General features: G+C 33.8%; 1 long non-coding RNA gene across 1 annotated transcript; it reads left to right on the forward strand.

The window, feature by feature from the left end:
- LOC148045886 (uncharacterized) lies at nt 1-4,868 on the forward strand. The gene is made up of 3 exons (XR_015696249.1): nt 1-50; nt 1,336-1,430; nt 4,171-4,868. It is a non-coding gene; the product is annotated as an uncharacterized LOC148045886 (long non-coding RNA).
- Nucleotides 4,869-6,838: the final 1,970 nt, after the last annotated feature.

Raw genomic sequence — 6,838 nt, forward strand, 5'->3', positions numbered from 1 at the left:
GCAGACACACATAAGGAGAAAGAACAAAGAACACCAACTATCATGGCTTGGTAAGAAAAGTAATGATACAGAAAATTCAGTTTTGTTTTGCTTTTTTTTTAAAAAAAAAATCCCTTACACATCTTTGGATGGATGGAGGGAGAGAAGTGTTGGAAGAAATGTCCTTCTGGGTTGAGTTCCAAGTGGGGAAAAAAGATACTGGAAAAATGGAGGCTGCTTGGAAAGATGGTTTAATGGTCAACAGGTTCACATGGCTTTAGCTCCTGAACAGAAAAGGGGAATCACATGCTTGAAGATGTTGGGTGAAGAAGAAAAGAGACTGAGATACTGAAAGTCCCTGGTTTTAGGCCCTCTGGTCTTTGATCTTGATCTTGTATTCTGATTGGTTGTCAGACTCCGATGGGACCATGCAGGAGAAACTCTGTAGGCTATGCTTTGAGTCCAAGTTTAGTTGAGCATTGCTTCTTCCCTGTGATGAGATGGGAAAAGGGCTAATACTATCATGACTTAACCCTGGAATTGAAGGGGAGGTCTTTGTTACATAGAATAGACTGGCTCAGGCCTTTTAATGGCACATTGACAAAGGTGGGGCTAAAGGAAATAAATAATAAGTTACTCTTTTATAAAAGGGTTAAATGTAACAATAAGCTATAAAGTTCTTCCTGTTGCAAATTAACCACCAAATGTACTCTGTAAAACAGTATGTGATTATTTGCTAAAACTAATTTCCTTTCAAAACAGAAACGAGGCAAGGCCACTATTTGGTGAGATAGAAACATCCACCACCTAGGGCGAAGCCACAAGGAAAGAAAGATAACTGGGATTCTGTAGGAAGGGTCATGCTGACCCTTTATAGTGTAAAATGATTTTAAAAATGACTTAGGTAAAGGGGATGACTTGTTAGGCATGTCATGCATTGAGTAGAAAGAATAAAATGTAGAGCTTGAGTATTGTTTTTTGCTCTCCTTGTTCTCAATCCAACTTGGGAAGAGACTAGGAGGCTGTGCTTGCATCTGCTTTTTCATTTTTCTTCAATAAACCTTTGAATTGTTAACCAGACTTGTTTCTATGTTGTGAGGATTAAACTATCTGGGTCTTACATCTCACAATTTTGGTGCCCAATGTGGGACTCAAGGGCTTCAATTGGGGTTGATTCTCAGTAATTCCGGTGGCCCGCCTGCTGATTTCAATTGCCTAGAGTTATCTGAGACCTAGCTTCTATTTGTGGGCCCTGAGACAAACTAAATTGACAACTCTTGTCTGCAATATCAGAGAGGGGGAGGGGGATTCTCTAGGATTGACTTCATATTAATTACAAATGATTTTCTTTCTAAGGTAAAGAAGACGAAGATATGCTCGCGAGCATTAACAGATCATAACCCGGTTTGGATGGAAGTAGAATATGGGAAGGAATCTAGAAGGTCTTGGAGGTTAAATGAAAATTTATTTAGATATGAGAAAAATGTCAATGAATGTAAAAAACTGTTGAAGGAATATTTTGCTTTTAATATGAATAAGGGAACATCTATTGAAATGGTTTGGGATGCAAGTAAAGCATATATGAGAGGAATTTTAATAAATTTAAATAATCTATATAGATATAGACAGAGGGGGAAATGAAAGGAATTAGAGGAAGAGCTAAAGAAGAAAGAGCAAGAGCTAATATCTAACCCAGGTGATAAGAAGACAAAAGAGGCAATTACTTTACTAAGAGCGCAATTTAATATGTTGATGTCAGATCAGGTGGCTACTAATTTGTTATATGCTAAACATAATACTTTTTGCAATGCAAAAAAACCAGGCAGATGGTTAGCATATATGATGAGAAAAAACAAACATTTCATACTATAGAAAAATAGATTATAAAAGTAAAGAAGTTTACCAACAGGATATGATTAAAAAGGCTTTTTTAGAATTTTATACAAGATTATACACTGGTGATAAAATACAAGGTTTAGACATAGATAGGTATTTGGAGAAAGAGAAAATACCTATAGTTAAGGATGAGCAAAGGGAGAGATTGAACCAACCAATAACTTCGGAGGAAATCCTCCAGGTAATTAAACAGTTAAAAGTTGGAAAGGCACCTGGTAAAGATGGATTGACAGTGGTTTATTATAAAAATTTACAATTAGAAATGGTAGAACCTCTTAAGGAACTATTTAACAGAATCCAATTGGAAGGAAGAGTTTCTCCATCTTGGAGAACAGCCTTTATCTCTCTGATTCAGAAAGAAAATCAAGATCTCAGCCAGCCAAAAAATTATAGGCCTATATCACTACTTAATACAGATTACAAAATCTTTGCTAAAATATTAGCAAATAGGCTGATGTTAGATATACAACAATTGATCCACAATGACCAATCTGGTTTTATACAAGGGAGACAAATGAAAAGTAATGTAAGACAAATTGTTAATATACTGGAATATCTGGGAAAGAACAACCAAGTCCCCGCAGCTCTCATATTTCTGGATGCAGAGAAAGCATTTGATCGAGTGAATTGACAATTTTTAATGAAAATAATACAAAAGATGCAAATTGGAGAGTATTTTACAGAACCCTTTAAAATTGAAAAAGGAACAAGACAGGGTTGCCCCCTATATCCATTATTGTTCATCTTAACCTTGGAGTTATTGCTGAATAAAATACAGGGGTCAGATCTACGGGGAATTAAGATTAGGCATTATGAATACAGACTACGAGCATTTGCAGATGATCTAGTTGTAACTTTAACCCAACCGGGGAAATCAACTATGGCTTTAATGAACATAATTAATCAATATGGTCAGGTATCTGGGTTTAAAATTAATCTAGGGAAAACAAGGATGATAGTTAAAAATATGAACACAAATGAAAGAGAAGAATTAGAAAGAATAACAGGATGTGAGATAGTAAAAATGATTAAATATTTAGGAGTTTATATTACAACTTCAAATGGGAAATTATATAAGTATAATTATGAACCATTATGGCATAGAATACAGGTAGAGATGAAGAAATGGGAAAAACTACAACTGTCTTTGTTGGGAAGGATAGCAGCAGTAAAAACGGATGTTCTGCCTAAGGTCTTATTTCTTTTTCAAATGATACCAATACTCAAAAAAGATGCAAATTTGGAAGAATGGCAGAAGGATATTAATAAATTTGTTTGGGCAGGGAAAAAACTGAGAATAAAACTTAAAATAATGCAAGATGTAAGTGAGAGAGGAGGTTTGAAAATGCCAAACTTAAAATTATATTATGAAGCAGTAGTTTTATCAATAATTAGTGACTGGATCAACTCAACAGAGGATAGAATACTGAACATTGAAGGGTATGATTTGGTATATGGTTGGCATGCCTATTTAATATATGATAAGAAGGTGGATAAGATTTTTAAAAGTCAGATTTTAAGGAATGCTCTATTGCGTGTCTGGAAAAAAATATCAACATAAATTAAATGATAAGATACCTATGTGGGCAATTCCCAGACACACAATAGAGAATATAAGTATAGAACAAAAACAGGATGTAACCACATACAGATAGCTTCTTACCATAGAAAGAAGTGTATTACAGTTCAAACCTTTGACTGTACTAAAAGAGGAAAGGGTAATCCAAACCTGGTTTCAGTATGGACAACTACAGGCCAGATGGAAAAAAGACCAGAAAATTGGTATTACGCAAAATGAGCACAATCTAATAAAACAAATTAGGGATTAAAGTCAAATGCACATAAAAAGGCTATATAATATATTGATAGAAATAGATTCTGAAACAGAATTAATTAAAGATTGCATGATAAAATGGGCACAAAATTTTGAAGAACCAATAATGATGGAAACATGGGAAAAGATATGGGTAAGAAATGTAAAATTTACGCAAGCCCAAAATCTGAGAGAGAATTTCTACAAGATGGTTTATAGATGGCATTTAGATTCTAAAAAATTAGCTTGTATGTATCCAAACTTACAACCTAAATGCTGGAGATGTGATTGTGCTGACGCTACGTATTATCATATATAGTGGACTTGTAAAAAGGTCAAAGCATTTTGGATAAAAATATGGTGGATTATGCAAAATATTTTTAAAAAGAGGATAAAGTTTACTCCTCAGTTATTCTTGTTAGGTATAATTGCAGACTGTACAGTTATAGAGATTACTTTGATTTTGAATTTAATAACAGCAGCAAGACTGTTGGTGGCGTAGTACTGGAAGAAGGAAGAATTGCCTACTATTCAAGAATGGACATTAAAAGTAACAAACTTAGCAGAGATGGCTAAAATATCAGCATATCTTAAGGATCACTCAGATGAGAAATACAAGCTGGAGTGGAGAAGATGGACTGATTACATTCAAAATAAATATGGGACTAAGAAATTTCAGTTAGCTTATGAATGATTGAACAAAGAATGTTACAGCTTATCTAAAGTTAGCTTTACAAAAGGGAAGTTAAAGTACAAGTGAGGGATGATGCTAAAGTTAGTTAGTTTATTTTAGCATATGGTTGTTAAATGTTTACACCCTGTATTTGCTCTGGGAGGTTGTTGAGGGGGAGGGGATTTGGGTTGGGGGGAAGGTAGATATTTGTAAAAACTCTTTAAAATTTTCAATAAAAAAAGATAATATCAAATTTTATACAATACTATAAGTGAGGATATGGAGATGTTGAAAAGCCTTTTTATAAAACTTAAACAATGTTACATAGAATAGAATATAAAGATATAATATCATTGGATGATTTCAGGGGTGATGTAATAAAATATAAATGTACGTTAAATTTAATATGCTTTAAGTTGAAAGGATGTAATAATAGCTAGGCTTAATGGATGTTTAATAATTATATCAATTTGTATACAAGTATATTAGATTGATGATACTAATAATGGGGAAAACATGGAATTGAAAATTATTAGATAATGTTATCAATGCTAAAATGATTGAATGACTTAGAATAGGAGGAAGCATAATAACAATGTATACAAAGATATCTTGATTGTTAATATGTGAATTTTGATAAAATTCAAGTGAGAACCACAGAAAGGACACAGAAAGACTTTGTAACCAATTGACACACTGTGTGTAATTGAAGAGGCTTTTATGTTGTGTTGTGTGTTGTGTGTTTGTGTTTGTCTGAAAATAAATATTTTATTTAAAAAAAGAATGTGATTATCTTATCTTGTTTTGGAAGCTGTGGTTACACTCTGTCTACTTTTTCTGTTTTTATTTTTTATTTTTTCTCTTTGTCAGAGTGTTTCAAGGGTGCTGGACTAAGGGAAATTTCAATAATTTTTTCTTTTCTTTTTCCCTTTGTTCTTTTCATAATTTTTTACATAGAAGAGATCAAAGAATTTTTATTTTTATTTCTTATTTTTCTTTTTTCCTTCCTAATTTTTGGTTTTCCATATTATTGCACATTTTTTCCTTTTCCCTTTTTCTTCTTTTTTGACCTTTTTATTGCTGTCTTAACTGTTAGTTATTATTTTATTTTTTTATTCTTTGACCCCTCACGGTTAAAAACAAAAACACAAAAAGGAAGATGAGTAGAAAAATAGCAACTGTTGGCTCTGCAACAACAACACCCTCTTCACCTGCAGGAGGGCAAAGATCAATACAGACAATGCTTCAACAGGAAAAGGACAAGGGTGTAACATTAGAGGCAATTATGTAAGGAATACAAAAACGAGAAGCAAGAGGAGAAAGTATTGATAAAAGATCGGAAATCATTGAAAAAAGAATGGAGAACATGGAAAAGAGGATGGAAGCAATAGAAAAATGAATAGAAAATATAGAACAAAGGACAGGTAAGACAAGAAAAAATTGAAACTATTCAACAATGGATGATGAAATATGAAGATAGACTACAAAAAAAATCAAAGAAAGGGATGAAGAAAGAGAGAAGAAAATGGAGAATATTGACAATAGATTGAACACAGTGGAAAAAGATAACAGCGGAATACTGGGATGGGAGATGGATCTGTCAGAATTCTTTTTAAGATTCCAAAACATAGAAGAAAAAGGTGAGAACTTGGCACAAATAATATCAGAATTATTGAAAGATGTGTTAGAGATAACCCAAGAGAAGATGATAGATGGCATAGATGAGATGTTTTGAGTCTGCGCAAGATATGCAGTGAGAAATAGACATCCAAGGGAAGTTCACATAAGATTTACCAAGAAAATAATTAAATCACAAATTCTACAGAAAACAAGAGATAGAAAATTGGAATATAAGGGAAAGGAGATTGTAGTGCTGAAACAAATCCTAAGAAGAGTGAGAGAGACGAGAAGAACATATCAATTCCTGACTAAGGTTCTACTTACAAAAGGCATTAACTACAGATGGCTCATACCAGGAGGTTTAATATTTACATGGCAAGGACAAAGACACAGAATAGACACAACTGATAAGGCAGAAGCATTCTTCAATGAACATCTGAGAGGAAAGGCTGAGAAGACTGGAAGAGAAGACCTGTTGGTAGACTTTCAAGAGTCATGTACAGTTGAGATGGAGAAACCTGAAGGTGCTGTAGGTGGGATTCAAACAGAGGAGGAAGCTATAGGTGGTGTCAACATTAGAGAACAACATGAACTGAGATCAACAAAGTTTCTATTGCTAAGTGAGACATTTGTTAAGTGAGTTTTGCCCCATTTTACAACCTTTCTTGCTACAGTTAAATGAATCACTGCGGTTAAATCAGTAACCTGGTTGTTAAGTCAATCTGACTTTCCTGCTGACTTTGCTTGGCAGAAGGTTGCAAAAGGTGAGCCCAGGACACTGCAACCCTCATAAATATGAGGCAGTTGCCAAAGATCCAAATTTTGATCATGTGACCATGGGGATGTTGCAATGATCA

The sequence above is a fragment of the Thamnophis sirtalis genome, unplaced genomic scaffold (genome assembly GCF_051295495.1).
Source record: "Thamnophis sirtalis isolate CommonGarterSnake01/CBP01778 unplaced genomic scaffold, rThaSir2_p1.2 scaffold_4, whole genome shotgun sequence".
NCBI lineage: Eukaryota > Metazoa > Chordata > Lepidosauria > Squamata > Natricidae > Thamnophis > Thamnophis sirtalis.